Genomic DNA, 15,628 nt, shown 5'->3' on the forward strand with positions numbered 1-15,628 from the left:
CTCATATCTCCAAGCTTGAGGGGGATTGGGAATTCCCAGGAACTGGCTGTGGTTTCCTGCTACTGGGAACTATTCTCGTGGCTAGAACTGGAAAAGTCTAATAAAATCAGAGTACAGGGGTTTTCAAGCTTCTCATGAAATATTATTCTACAATTAGTGAGACTCTCATTTCAAACCTGTAATGATGCCAGCACCTTTCCAAACACTGTTCATATCTGGCATGTATGGTACTGTGCTGCTCTACATGTCTGGCTTTAAGAGACATGATGTCAGCTTTAGTAATACCTTCCAACCACATTATCTTGCTGCTGTTATATTCTGCTTCTAGACTTTCAGAATTCCTTGTCAGCTACTAATTCATAATGTTCAAAGTGGAGACCCACTGATCACTTTAACAGCTTTAGTGGCTAAGTCACCCTTACTAGTCCTTATTACTATTGGTCATTATCAAACTAATTATGGCCTAGCACTCTCAAACCTCTGAAGCATGCTGAATATCCAAAGATAAAAATAATGCAATACAAACAAATCAATTATTGATAATGCTCAATTCTTCAGTAACAATAGCAAGAATGACTAATGATGCCAATAAATTTACACCATTCTTGGAATATTTATTCTTACAAATAGGAACAACAAACAAACAAGCAAATTTCTCCAGCAAAGTTTTTTTTTTTCTGTACATCTTCACGTAATTACAAGCTTTCAGCAATTTGTCAAAACAAAATATCTGCTACTTGTTGCCAGTCTTTTAAAGCGTATTTTAGTAGTTATGTCATGTATATGAAAGACACAAGATGCCAATCCCCTCAGTGCATACACTGGCAATTTTTTTTTAAACTTCTGCAAATATTAAACAGATTTAAGAAGTGGAAAGTGACTACTGTTTGTTAGGAGCTACATTCATAAATCTGCCTTGGATGGACTTAAAGTTGATATGAGTAAATGACTAATGGACTTGAAATATTGAACTGTTGCTTGCAGTTCATAAATAACATTCTTTTCCTTAATGCTGGCTGTATTTTGTCCTGCAAGCTCAGTTTCTAAAAGCTACTGCATCAGAATGAGTCTGAACTAAGAAGCTTTTTCAGAAACTGCCAAAACAGAAGTTGCCATAAATTTAAAATAAATTTTAAAAAATCATCCTTTCGATGTCCAAGGAATAGGCACATATTTAGATACATAGATACAACATATTTATCTCTAAAAGATGGTTCTACTGCATCTCTTTCAGACTCATTGCACAAGTTCAGTGGATTGGGTAAACAGTTCACTTTGAAATGATGTAGCTTGGTGGAAACAGAAATCAATATTTTAATAGATGTCCCACTTATTGCAGTCTACTTCTCAGACTGAAGAAATGTCATTAAATCCTACAATACTTATTAAACTTGGGTATGGCATGCAGAGATCATTTTGTCTACAACTGAAAACAGCTTCTACGACCTTGTAGCTTGTATGAGGTTGCACTAGGCTTAAAATGGTGCTTAAAAAGGTATTTTCCTTTCTATACTGAGTTTCCACCGTCACCCTGTGATTTGTAGCAATGGTTATTTCTCTGCTCTTTTTTTCATTTTGATCAGTAAAATAATTATTCTCAAGTAGATCTTATAAAAATCAGAAGAGTTATTATAAAGGTGACAATGATGATTTCACTTATTCTTTTCTAAACTTCTTTCTAATAATTTCTATTATCTTGCTTGCATGCAAACAGAGGCACATGACAAAGTGCTATACTAACCAACAAATTTCAAGGAATAAAATAGGAATAAAATTGCAAAAGGCAGTTGTATGAGTTTCATGTGAAAAAAACAGGCTGCCAAAAGACTCTACAAACATCTATTTTGAAAGATAGGTGCAAAACTGACTTCATTCATGGTCAGTCTCCATAGATACATTCTCGCTTGCTCTTCCATATGTCCTCCTCCACACCAGATTTATTACCAACAAACTTTCTAAAGGTCACTATCTAAAGGTGATGAAACTTGACTAACATCCTTGAACATATACTTCATTCTTTTCATTCAGTACATTTTATCATTTAGTCAGATAAAGAAATCATTGCCATTTTAAGACTTATTCTTCTGGTATCTTCTACTGCTTGCATTCATTTTTCTTTAATAAATAACAAAGTGCTTACCTTTTAGTTCACAATCATCTCAGATATCAAGAAGTGAATATTAGCAGATATTCTGGGGGAATTTGTTTGAATATGTTTCTAAAAATATACTGTGTTTGCTTAGCAGTAGAGGTTTAGCCAAGGCACCATCTGCTGGCAGTTCTGATAGCAGCTACCAAGAGAGTGAAATACTCATCGTGAACATTTTTAAACATGTCAAGCTATTTTAGGGCAATATCCCTGATTTAAGGGTCAAAGTAATGCATAAGCATTGCCCACAACTTTTTGTCTTGGCTAATGACAGTGGCTCTGGATAAAAATGTATCATGTCTAACTGGAAGAAATGATGAATGTATTTTGATCTACTTAACATATGTAATGTAGGTTTTGGTATTTCTAACAAAATAGATTTGTTAAATAAAATTTTCAATATTTGTTGAAAAAATGAAGGTATGAAAACATGAATTTTCTTTGCTGTTCTGTTTTTGAGGAAAAAGGAATTCCATACAACATTGTAACACTTTATTTTTAAATTTTTTTAAAAGAATAATTCATTTTTTCTTTTTCCTTTCAATTTTATTGTTATTATTTTAAATATAAAATAAGAAAATCTTTAAACTTTGTCAGACAATTTTCGTCAGATCTGAATTTTTTCTGCCACTGAGAGTTTAGAAATGGTATTTTTTTTCTCAAGATAAAAAAAACATGGAAATCATATGACAACCTGCAGAAGAGAAATTATTCTCTGTCCATGTATTCTACAGATTGGTAGAAGATTTTGTACACAAACACTTTTAAATTTAAGCACATCTTAATAGTATGACAGTAACCAGAACACAGTAGATTCTGACTCCCATTTGCTCATTCTGGTGCCTTAAACTGTCTTTTCCTCCAATAAGAAGATCAGGTTTTTCTGCTTCCAGTTCCACAGAAGAGGATAATCTGGATTTAGGTTAGGAATTCCCAAACAAGTTATTAACAATTGGAATAACACCAAATCCAGTGCAGGGAATAGATACAAATAACAATTAGTATGTAATGGTAAATGTAGCACTATTACCTTTAATACTACCCTAGGCATGATAAACCGCAGGAAATTTTTCCACTTCTGTCAAACTACAGTGATTCAGAATTCCACAGAAAAATCTTTAATGCTGCTGCTGAAAAGATGCAAAATATAATGATCACTTTTGTTTTTTTACAAATAAATTGATAAAATGCTCACAATAGAGTAGAATAGCAAACACTAAATTGATAGGAGCCATTAACAAATAAAATCCTGTGACAGAATAGCTTAGGATTAGACAAGACCTAATTAAAGTCAGTATCTTCTGCACCACACCAAGCCCCAGTGACTCAGCTTACAGCTAGTTAAATCAAGGGAGACAGCTGGAAGTGGAGGAAGAAAACCTACCCTCCCAGCTTGCTGAAAATAGAAATAAAATGAGACTATTCTGTGATAATTGCTCCAGTGTAGTGCCTTGCTTTCCACTCCATGGAGACCCTGGCACACAGAAACTGTTTATCTGGCTCCATGCTTCTTATTTTCTACTCATTAGTCTGCATATATTACCAGTAAAAATATCTGACGCTGTTGGCCTGCATCAGGTTTCCTATCCAGTAACTTTTCCTGGGTGCTTCCCTTTGCTGCCATCAGTACTCTGCCAGATCTATGCTGATGAAAATCAAAGCCCACTGCTCTTACTTACCTGTGACAGAGCTCACACTGAGACACTGTGAATGGTTTAATTCAATAACAGTTAAGTAAGAGAAGAGTATTTTCTCTTTAGGAAAAAAAATTACTACATGAGAAATACCTATAAAACAAAAACAGAGCACAAACAAACAAAATACAAAATGCAAGGTGAAGAATGTTTCCACCATAGACTTTTCCATAAATTCAGATATTCTCAAAAGGCCTCAGAGCTCTTATAGAGGTGTGTTTGTAGAATGAGGTTGTTGGAGAAAAGTCATGCAGATCATAGAATCATAGAATAATTAAGGTTGGAAAAAATTAGTAAGATCATCCAGTCCAACTATCAGCCCATATCCAGTGCCCATATCCACTAAATCATGTTCCTCAGTGCCACATCTCCATGGTTCTTAAATACCTCTGGGAATGGTGACTCCACCACTCCTTGAGCAGCCTGTGCCAATACCTCACCACTCTTTCTGAGAATATATTTTTTCTAATACCAAATCTCACAATCTGCTGGAGTAATTTAAGGCTATTATGATGCCTACATTTTGTCCGTGAATATTGAGTAAATCTGTCCATAGTGCAGAGATCAGCCCTGTATCTCATCAGAAAAACAGCAGCATTTACAACCAGCAGCTATCATGCTTCATTATCTAAACAGTGAAGGACTTCTCACCTGCTTAGACCTTTTACAATTTTGATTTTGGTTCAAAATTTAAAGAATAGTTTGGCATAAAAAATATTTTGTATCATTTTTGTTATTATTTTTGCTGATATTTATATATCCAGTTCCTTCTATTTTAAAACTTCACAGTTTTTTTTTCCCCCTCATCTTTTTTTTTTTTTTGGAGTGAATAATGCAAGAAACTCAGTTGGGAAAAAAGCAATACAGATTTGTTAGAGCCTTTGTACATGTTTCTTTTTTTACATTTCCTGTTGGCTTAAGCACATTGTGTTCCTGTACATCACATCCTTTTAGAGCCATATGTGGAAGCGATAAAGTGTATCCGTGCCTTCAAACATATGAAGTATTTGTTTAGCTAACTGACTAAGGAAAATACTATGAGCTCATTAACAAATATGGTTATATGTGGTCATTTAATCACAGAGAGCAAGCTGCAGAATAGAGCACAGGAAATATTAGTCAGCACAAGCAGTGGATAACTGTCAGTTACTGATCTCAGGATTTCTTTCCAGGCAGACAGCAAATTAGCAATAAAATATATCAAGTCAGCCAGCACTTTCCACTAAGATCATATTTCCAGGCATAGAAATGTTTGCAGATATAGGTGGCGATTGCTGACTAAATTCAAAAGGAACATTTTCTGCCTCCAATACAAAAAAAAAAAGTACTGCCTATTTCAATTACAGCTCATGTAGAAAGAAACACACTGGATGAGGGAATTTGTTCTTGTAAATGCCTTTCTCACCTATTCGGAGACTTATTAATGTATGTCTACACTGCTCACTGAGGCATAGCCCCATCTAGAAGAAAAATGAAATTTATACATTCTTTTTAAAATATCCATCCATCCCCCCCCACACACACTGCTTTAGTGTGTCAGTCAAGAGTGCTTTGCTCTCTGTGCAAACTTAGAACATGTACTGAGGAACGAAACCCATTTTGCATGACCATAGTGTACACATGCCTTGAACACTTGACAACAAAAACATCTGATGGTGACATCAGGCTAACAGATTTGTCTGTCCTATGGAGAAAGACAAAGTTCAAATAAGAATGGAATGTTATGAAAGAAAAACTTGAAAGAGCTGATCACAGGAACAGCATTTGATTGAAAACTTCCATTAATTTTATATGTGGTTTACATTTTTTTTTTTAAATATTGCAAATCATCAATTAGTTTTATAGGTTAGAGAACTAAACTGTGTGTTTGGAAAGATTTGCAAGTATTTGTGACTTCTGTCTTCTTAATCTCTAAAATTTGGCAAAGCTTAGTTTTTTTTCTACATGCATAAGTAACAACTCACATCAGACTGACAATTTTCATTTCCAAAACAAAGCACATACTAGCAGAGTGATAAGAAAAGTAAGAATTGCCCAGTGTTCAGACTGCAGCCCCTTAACTTCCACCTTGTGACCTACCTCCTAGCATATTGGTTGCTGCTGTTCTGCATCCCTGCAGAGGATTTACAAGTCATCACCAGAAGATCTCAGCTTTGTTTCAGAAGCCGAAGTGTATGATGAGTGAATTCAGTCAAGGAAAGCTTCACAGTCAAATCATAAAAGTCAAATTCATTAATCCTTAAATGTGCATTATATATTCTTCTGCTAACTATAAAGACAAGCTACCAAAAAAAATGGAAAACAAAGTTAAAAAGAATAATTGTCAGAAAACCTGAAAAAGGACTCCGATTTTCAATACCGATAGCTATCGGGTGTTAATAACACTATTAATAATTATTAATAGTAATTTATATATATTTCATATTTCTCTACCTCAAAGACTATGGATAGGTTCATTAAATTATGTCATAGGGGTGACATTACATTCAGTATCTTTCAAAGAACTATAATAATTAAGTACAGGGCATGCCTGTGAAAAGATGGGTCAGTTTGTGTCTGAAGTACAATTCAGATCTGTGGTCAGTACAAGAAAAATCACAAATGTGTGGCTGTCCAAGAGAGAAAGATCATCTTTACTAAACTGAATCAGGAAGGTTTTATGGAAACAAGCTTCATACACATTTCTTTATATTTTATAACTTCTATGACTTACAATTGCCACAGCCTCAGCTGAGGATAGTAACACATTACTATTTTCATTTATTTTAACAAAATCTTGTTATTCTTCATTGCAGATTGCTTTAAGTGTGGCAACATTGTGCTGAGTCTGAACAATGATGCATATTCCATGACAGAACATTTTTCTTTGGTTGCCCTTGTTTATTCAGCTGCACTACTCACTCAGCTGCTTCTCTCTCATTGAAAAGGACTGTCACCGTTCCCATTATAAAAATGTAGATGCTATGATAGAAATACATGCCAGTAACTCTTCCACAAAGATTTTAAAAGATCCCATCTATAGAGTTATTTTACATTACAAATGAAATGTTACAGATCATTAGTCTAGAATGTGAGCTAGTTGTTAGACAAAATGAATTAAAAAGCCTAGATTTATTTCATGTAGAAAAGTATAATCTGCATGTGTGCTGTAATTACTTTTTGTTAGAAATTCATGAGAACTGTTTCATCTGCAGACTTACACTGCATAATTAATACTCTGTATATGATACTGCATGGACATAACTAGTAGGCCACCTAGAATTTCTAAATTAGCTGGTGAAATATGGTGCATATATGGACAGATAAAAGAGCTCTGAAAAGAAATGAAAGCTGCTCAAACATCTGCTGTCATCAAAATCCAGCAAGTGTGAAAGTGTACAGTCTTTATAGTGAATATGAAAAACAGACAAATTTACACATACAAAAATGAACCTTGAATTTCAAAATATAAATAATAAAATTAGATTTTATCTTAAATTCTGACTTTATAGCACCAGAATTTTATATATATATACACACACACGTTTGGCTTTTTTTTTATTTTATTTTTAGAGGGTAAGAGGTCATTTATGATTTCCAAAATTGCGTACTGTACTCAAATATGTTGAATTTAGTCCTAGAAACACTTAACATATGAACAGAACTGAATCTGCTCCAACTGTTGTCAGACACAGTTCTGGCTGTTTAGTTACTCACCTTTCTTGTACAAAAGAATGACTCCATTTTTCACTCATTCATTCCTTATCCCAACTACTATACAAACATAGGCAAAAAAATGTAATTAGTGCAAACTGCCCTCCCTGGTTAACCAACCAGGTCCAACAAAACACTTCCTTTGTCTTCAAAAGTCTGCAGAAGCTAAGTTCTATTTCAGGATAAAGACATCAATTTCCTTTTAAAAATAACAACAACAAAAAAAATCAGAAGAAATAAGAACTGCATTCTACAAAATGTTTATGTTTCATTAGTTTAAACACTATCAAGATCCAGAGTTCCTTTTTCTTCCTTTTTTTTTTTCTTTTGCTTTCAATATGTTTTTGAAGCTTTCCTTATCAAAATGTTCAGACTGTGCCAGGAATATTTTCCTTTAAGGTTGAAAATCCCTGTTATACCATAACAAAGACTTGCAGAAATAACACAATTATCTTCACCTTTCTTTAAACAAAAAGTGAATCTGCTTTCTGAACATGATTTACAGGAATGCAGAATACATGTATGTGTGTGTTTTCTGAATAGGACATTTATAAAGATTTTAATTTGCTGTCAAGGACAACTTAGCAGATCAAGATGAAACTATTTTATGATTCATTTGCCAAGTGTGACAGAGGCAGCTGAGATTAATTTAATCTGCAGTTTTAAGCATTAGTATTCATAAGGAATCAGAAGCACAAATAAAAGCATTCAGTCTTTTTTCTGAAGGGACAAGTTTTATATTGTCTATGTGGTGAAGATCACATTAAGTTGTAGACTTTTGAACATCTTTGTTAAAATAGAAATACTGAAATAATAGCACTCAGAAGAATCTATTGATGATCTTCAGAGACAGACTTGAGTGAAACACTGTCCAAAATGTATACAAGTGTAATGTTTGCACCTACAAGATAATGATTACCCCCAGCAGTCTGTCATTTCTCATTTGGCACAGTGTCTAAATATTTGGGGGCTTTATAATATTGGTTTATAGCACAATAGATTGGGGGAAGGGACCTAGTTTAACCTATAGTAAATTTTTCATTTGTCCAATATCCTACAGAACACAATACCAAAACTGAGCATGTATTTTGCCATGTCCAGAATGCATAACAGTAATTTAAGTTTTATAAGAGCAAGACAGCATTACTGGATAAAATACATGAAGCTAAATGTTAAGTGTTCAATGGGTCACGGAGCCAAATACCTATTCATTTTTTATTTGAATTTAAACTACCTTAAAAAGAGTGGAGAGAACATGAATGGACAGATGTAGGTTGATTCTGTGATTCCTACAAAAGTGACTGGAGGAAAAAATATCCTATTGTCAGCAACAGAACTGATAGAAAAAAAAAACAGTATTTAAAAAAGGAAACTGTGCAGACTGCCTACTGAGGATTTTCTCTAAAGACCTTGGTCTCTTAGAAGTCTTCAAGTGAGTAGACTGATGCCTGTCAGACGCAAACAGAATAAGAGATGTAAAAACTTGCACTGCAGCAGAAGGAATGAACAGAACCCTCCGAAGATACAGATTTGAACAGGAAATATATTTAAGTACATAATGATTCAATAATTTCATATTTTATCTATGGCTTTGCTTTTTTTCCAGTACCTTTCTGCTCTTCTATCCAGACAACACTCAACAATGACAAGTGTGTTTTAAAGCTCCTGCTTACAGAATAACAGACTGACTTTGAAAAAGAGCTGGCTGGGATTAAAAACATTGAGGGCATGCTGGCTGTGTAAAGCTAATTAAGTAAAATACAGGCTCTTTAACTTACATAGACATAGCCATATGACACTAATAATAGCTTGGAGATGGGAGATAGTGGAAGAGACAGTGAAGGAGTTTCTAGGCTGGAAAGTAAAATACATGTACTCATTCAAGAGAAACCCATTTAATTGCCTGGGTATATTTAAATAGCCAAGAGTGTAATTGTTGTACTTCTTCAAAAGGAGTAATAGAATGAAGTTATACAGTAATGGGTAAGCAAATTAATTCAATAAAAATGATATTTCACATCTAAATTAAGTGTGCCTAGTAGTATGCACATTACATACATTAATCCTAGGCTACACAGAAGATTCCACATCTTATAATTCACAGTAGATATTTAGATGTATTTTTCTTTCCTATATTCATCCTTATACATCCTATACTTTCATGTCACATCAACTAGAAATCCAGGTAAAAGATTGAATTAGGAAGTATCAATTGCCTTTAAAGAAAGTGATTTTAATTGTTCTGTTCTTTCCATATTTCAAACATGGAACACTAAGGCCCCTCCAACCTCTATGTATTCAACTTTTTTGTTTCTAACAGAAAACTTACATAGGTCTTGCAAAAGAAAATCAGTATTGCCTTGCTGTCACACATCAGCAGGATGTACTGGTGAAAGTTTGAAAGTTTAAACCAGAAATCTTATTAATATAATTATAGGACCTAAGTATCATCATCCAGACTGCACTAATACTGAAGATTTCTTAAAAAAGTAAGAAATAAATTCTTATCCTAATACTGACTTAGTTTTTGTCTCTTTCTTAAGATCTTTGAAAGCAAAGATATTACTCACTCACAAATGCAGTCTGTAGACAGACTGCAAACTTTTGCCCTAGGTAAATCAGTAAGATATGACAATATCTCCACTATGTGGGAGGGAGTAAAATCTGTCTCACAAATGTCTTCTATATATTTCCATTAAGGCATCTATTTCTGATGAAACTAACTGAATTTTGAACCACAGAAAGATCTGCCAAGAGTTCTGGTTTTGGAGTACTGTATATAAACAAGAAATTGCCACTGGAAAACCAAAAACAGATGGATGTTTTAATCTGTAGCCATTTTTCCATCACCCACATTGTAATGTGTCCCATAAACATTATTTTTGGAAAACTGAATAGTACAACTAAAAATACAGGAAGAGCAGCTGAAGTACATTAATGATATTTTATAGTCCTTATTACAGTATTTAAATACACCTCCAATATATCTGATTTTACTTTATATAAAGTCAGTTATTTTTGAGGGTTGCTCTGAAAATAATGCCTCCTGTTTTATTATATTGGCACACAATGTCAGAGGCTGGTGTTTGCAGAATGGCAATGAGGCTGAACTTTCAGCCAATATTCCATTTCATTTTGTTGCAGCGCAACAGATGGCAGCAGAGGGGTAGTCAAACAGTGAATATGAGCACAGTGAGGAGGTGAGTGGTGCATCTCAGCAGTGATGACAGCAGCAATGGCTCATCTCCGCTAGAGCAGTTTTTTTTTTGTTTGTTTGTTTGTTTTTTTATAAGCATGGCATGCAGTCTCTTGTTCATTGTTGTCAAAAATGAAAAGCTAATGGTGGTGATTTTGTCGAAAAAGTATTCCACAGTTGAGAATTTGCTCTATCAAATAGTGTTATTGTGCTCTTTGTATCTGTTGCAGCTTCCGTGGAAACCAGTAGGAGACTTATCCTTCAGAGTAACCTATGTAATTTGTATCTGCTTTATAATTCTAACTGCTTCCCCAACCTTAAATCTGCTGAAGTAGAAAAAGTCCCCTGGATTTCAAGTAAATTTAAATTAAAACTTATTGGAATTTTCACTGGATTTGAAAATTTCAGTATTCAATTATGCTCCAAAGCAATATAATCACTAGTTCAGTGAAAAAATACTTCTGAAATACTATGCTTCCCTATGAAATTGTGGTTTGTTGAGCTTTTTTTCTTTTTTCCTTTTCCTTTTTTTTTTTTTTTTCCCTATATATCCACTTATGACTAAGTGAAAGAAGGAAAGCCAAACATTTCTGGTTGGAAACATAATCCTCCCAGGACGTGTGTTGTCAAAAAGTATATATATTATTCACCTATATAAAACCACAGATTATCAGCTCCCAAGTGTTAATCTTGGCTCAACAAAAGAAGGTAAAATTAAACATTTTAATCCAATGTTTATTACTGCAACGCAATCAGAAAAGCAACAGCACTATTGGTAGTTCAAAGTGAGCATAATAAAAATAAGCATAACAAAAGGTAGAAACCTATACGAAAAGAAAGACTTCATAAAAATCCCTAAATTTTAACCAAGAAGAATGAAAAGCTTAGATCACAAAAAGTGCTATTTATCTGTTTTGGATACAACCCTAATGTGGCTAAGTCCAAGAGAGTGGTTACCATGGAGGGGGGAAAAAAGAAAAAAAAAGTAAGTACGTAAGTATCTTCATTCCAGAGACCCAACACAAGTCCAGAACTGCTGTGTTCTTGACTGTGATCATTATCTTGGCTAAGGGACACAGTCACATTTCTGTTTGAGAAATACTTCTACTTATTCTTTTATATTTTGTTGCTGTTGTTTGGTTTTTATTATTTACTTACTAACAAAAGACCTTCTAATACAATATTAAAATAATTTATCAGAAAAGGGACAAGAATCCAAGGCTACCAAATTTAAAGGTTTAAACCATTAAAATATTGACACACTTCTACTTGCTCTAATTCTGCTCTGATATCCTCTCTGTTGATTATTTCACTATATGCAATAGGATGATTATCTATAAGTTGGGAGATGGAAGTTTATTCCTTCAAGAAAAAAAGCTCTTCAGCTCAGAAGTAATGCTTACATGGAAAGAGTTCTATCAATATTCTACCCTGTCACTGAAAAAAATTTAATTACCCATACACAAAACGGTGGCTTAGGTGTCTTGGATAGGTCATGAGCCTGTGGGTTCTGAATGCCAGTTTCTGAAATTAGTTCAGATCTTGTTTTAAAGCATCTCAAAACTTCTCACTGAAGAGTAAAATTCCAAGATACAAAATTTAATTCATTCCCCATGTTTGAATGTGTAAGTTCTGCTTTTGGTAATGTCTGCCTACAAGTCATGTCATCTTTTTCTTTTGTATGTCAGTGCAGACAAGGGTTCAGATTAACTATGCATTTATTTTAGCTAGGAGCTTAAATGGGTTTGAATCATATTTTGTGTTCAACTTTCCAATATTTTGCAGAATAAGGACTTTGGAGTTTAATTAACTTGAAAATAAAGCAGAGTAATGGGTATTTAAATATCATTATGGAGAGCAGACAGTCCTCACCAGTCACTATTTGCTGGGAAATTTGCTTTATTATTTTTCTTGGTATTCTGTAAACTTCTCTAGTTTTAATTCTAAGTTTTCTTGTAATTTGTTTTTCCATGTTATAAAAGAAAATATATTAGCTATAGTCCCTAGTTCTCTTACTACTTCCCCTACTTTACAAGTCCATCTTTCCTCTGTTTCCTTTTTCTTACCTACTCAACATTAATTTACCAAGCAGAGTCCAACTGTCATACACAATAAGAAGGGAAAGAAATCTACTGCAAACATGCAGCATTTAAGAGTTGATTGCAACTTGCAGTCATAAGAAACACTGAATATGCCATGTTCCTCTGCAAATACCCATTTGGTATATGAATGCAGCATGTATCGTCTACTTGTAGCTTTTTCTTCACCAAACTCTCATATTCAAGAAAGTGAAAAAGGAAGGCCTAGGGAGTTACAGGCTGGTGAGTCTTATGTCTGCGGCTGGGAATGGCATAGAAACTATGTTAAGACACATGTGAAATAAGGAAGTGTTCTGAGACAGCTAGCCCAGCTTCACTAAGGGCAGATAGTACCGATGTGGTGGCCTTCAGTGATGGAGTGACAGCATCAGAAGGGGACAACAAAGAGAGGGCAGTAGGAGTTGGAAGTTATACAATTTAATAGAGAATGAAATAGGCTCTCCCCCTTAGTTTTCTTGAATCTGTCTCATGTGGTAATATTCTAGGTTTTATCTTAGAATTCAGACTACGCATTTGCACTCTTCACCATTATTTATTTATTTTACAAGATTATGGATTCCAATCATATTTTTCTTTAAGCAGTTGTTATTTGATATTTTCATCACATACTATGTAGTAGGGAAATAGCCACAGTACTCTACACTGAATCCCACACTAGACAACATGTAGTCCACCCTTGACATGTGGAATCAAACTCTGTAACCCAAGTAAGATTACAAAGCGGGTATGTTTATTCCAGCAGTGTGCATACACCAGCTGCAAGGGGGATAGCTCCACCAAACTTGCACACCATCAGGAAAAAACATGCTACAGATGTAGGCTGAACTAATACATAATCAATAGTATTCCAGGAATTCAGATACATATTCATTACACTCCCAAGAGTTCATTAGCATGCAGACTCTCCCCCTCGCACATACATAGTGGGTCATGGGATGAAGATTTGTAGTCTTCCTCACTAAGGCTTTATTATCTTCCTCACTGTAAACTTCAGCCCCACAAACCAGTTTCTTCTTGCCCTGTGGACATCTAATCACCTCCCTGCCAGATGTCTCCAGGCCATTCTCAAACCCTTATCTGTATGGCCTTCATCCCCCTCACTATCCCAGACTCAGTGCCTGCCATTCCTTATTTTTCTAACAAGCTCTACATTCTTGCTTCTGTAAACTATCTCTAACTACCCTTACTTTTAGTCCATATGAAGACCTTTTCTTGCCTTTTACTTTTTTGCTACAAGGCCCTTCTCACTCTGACTTAACACCCACGTATAAGCTATGAGTATACAGATGTATAATTGACAAATATACAGAGAACTTAGGCTGGTCTTTAGAGAGAATATAGCTGGAAAGACTATCACATTGGAAAGAAATAATTGGAAATTAATGGAAAAAAACTTACCCACATCCTGAGCTCACAGGAAAAATTCCAAGCAGAGTGATCTCCAGAAAGAAACTCTTTCCCACAGCCAGTCAGTCCTTAAATGGGGTCTAGGAGAGGTGGAAAGAGGCTCCACCCCTTCCAATCACACAGGTGAATTGCCTTCACCTGTGCTCCTGTGGCTGACTCATTGCTTGCCTCAGGTTCAGGCTGTGATTCAACAGTTCTCATACACCAGGCCACTGTGTTTGAAAATTGTCTTTTAATTTTTTTGCTCTTTTGCAGGGGACTTTCTGGAGAACTGGGAAGAAAAAGCTATTACAGCAGACCAAACTGGGCATTTGCTGAGGGAGAAGTGAGGTATCTCAATCACTGTTTATCACAAGATAAAAAACAGCATGTAGCACAGACTGTTCCTGCCCCTTTGCCTTATGATAGCTGTTGCTGTACTGTAATTTCCAGTGAATACAACTTCATTTCCTTTACAGTTGTCCATGTGAGGCAGTGAACATAATAAATAAGATTGTTACTTTACAGCCTAGCTTTTTGCAGAAGCTCTCCTGCAAAGAAGTTAGTAAAAGATGATTCCATCTCTTCCTTTTTGTATTAATCCTAGTTGACTTCCTGTCCCTTGTGCTGACTGAGCCTCTATTTGTACTTTCAGAATTATTATAAAGTTTCCTACTAACAATTTTAACTAAAGTAATTCAGATCAATTATTTCTTCCCAATGGAATTGTCATTTCTGAGAAATAATCCAAACTAGGGATGGCTCTTTAGTGTAATCCTCCATGTTTGTGCTCTCTAATAAGTAACACAGTGACCATACACTTGCTCTGTCAGTAAAGTGTATCTGAGATTTCCTTAAGGAAAAGTTTTTCCTGAATACCTGAGCATCTTGATGTACTATTACATTTATTTGTACTGCTCCCCTACTGAATAACCCAAAGGATACTACATCCTGCCACAATGATGGTGCGTCTACTCTGAAATGTGCAGAAATGAGAAACTAAGAAGTATGTCAGCAGAGGAGCTCTGAAAGGATAGCTTTGTGTTAAATGATTTATGGTGAAGCTCACAGGATGATGATGATGATGTGATTTTCTAAAATGCAATGACTACAGACCTCCTGCATAATGGGAAATGAAGTCCTACTTTGCAAAGTTGAAGAAATGCTGCCCTTACATCTACATGGGAATAAACCAACCCATGCTGAGTGTTCTCTTCAAAGTCTGAAACATTAAACGTGAGTGGTGTTTCTTTCCCTCTTTTTAAGGCTTCAGAGAAATTCACTAGATAATATTATCTCATTCTGTGCTTTCTGTCCTGTATAGCTAGTAATCACTGAGGTATGGACAAGGAAAGAGATGTTTGTTTCCTGTTCCTTAGTGCAAGGTTTACAGCCAGAAATCATAGAACCA

This window comes from Meleagris gallopavo, chromosome 6, assembly GCF_905368555.1.
Source record: "Meleagris gallopavo chromosome 6, MGAL_WU_HG_1.1, whole genome shotgun sequence".
NCBI lineage: Eukaryota > Metazoa > Chordata > Aves > Galliformes > Phasianidae > Meleagris > Meleagris gallopavo.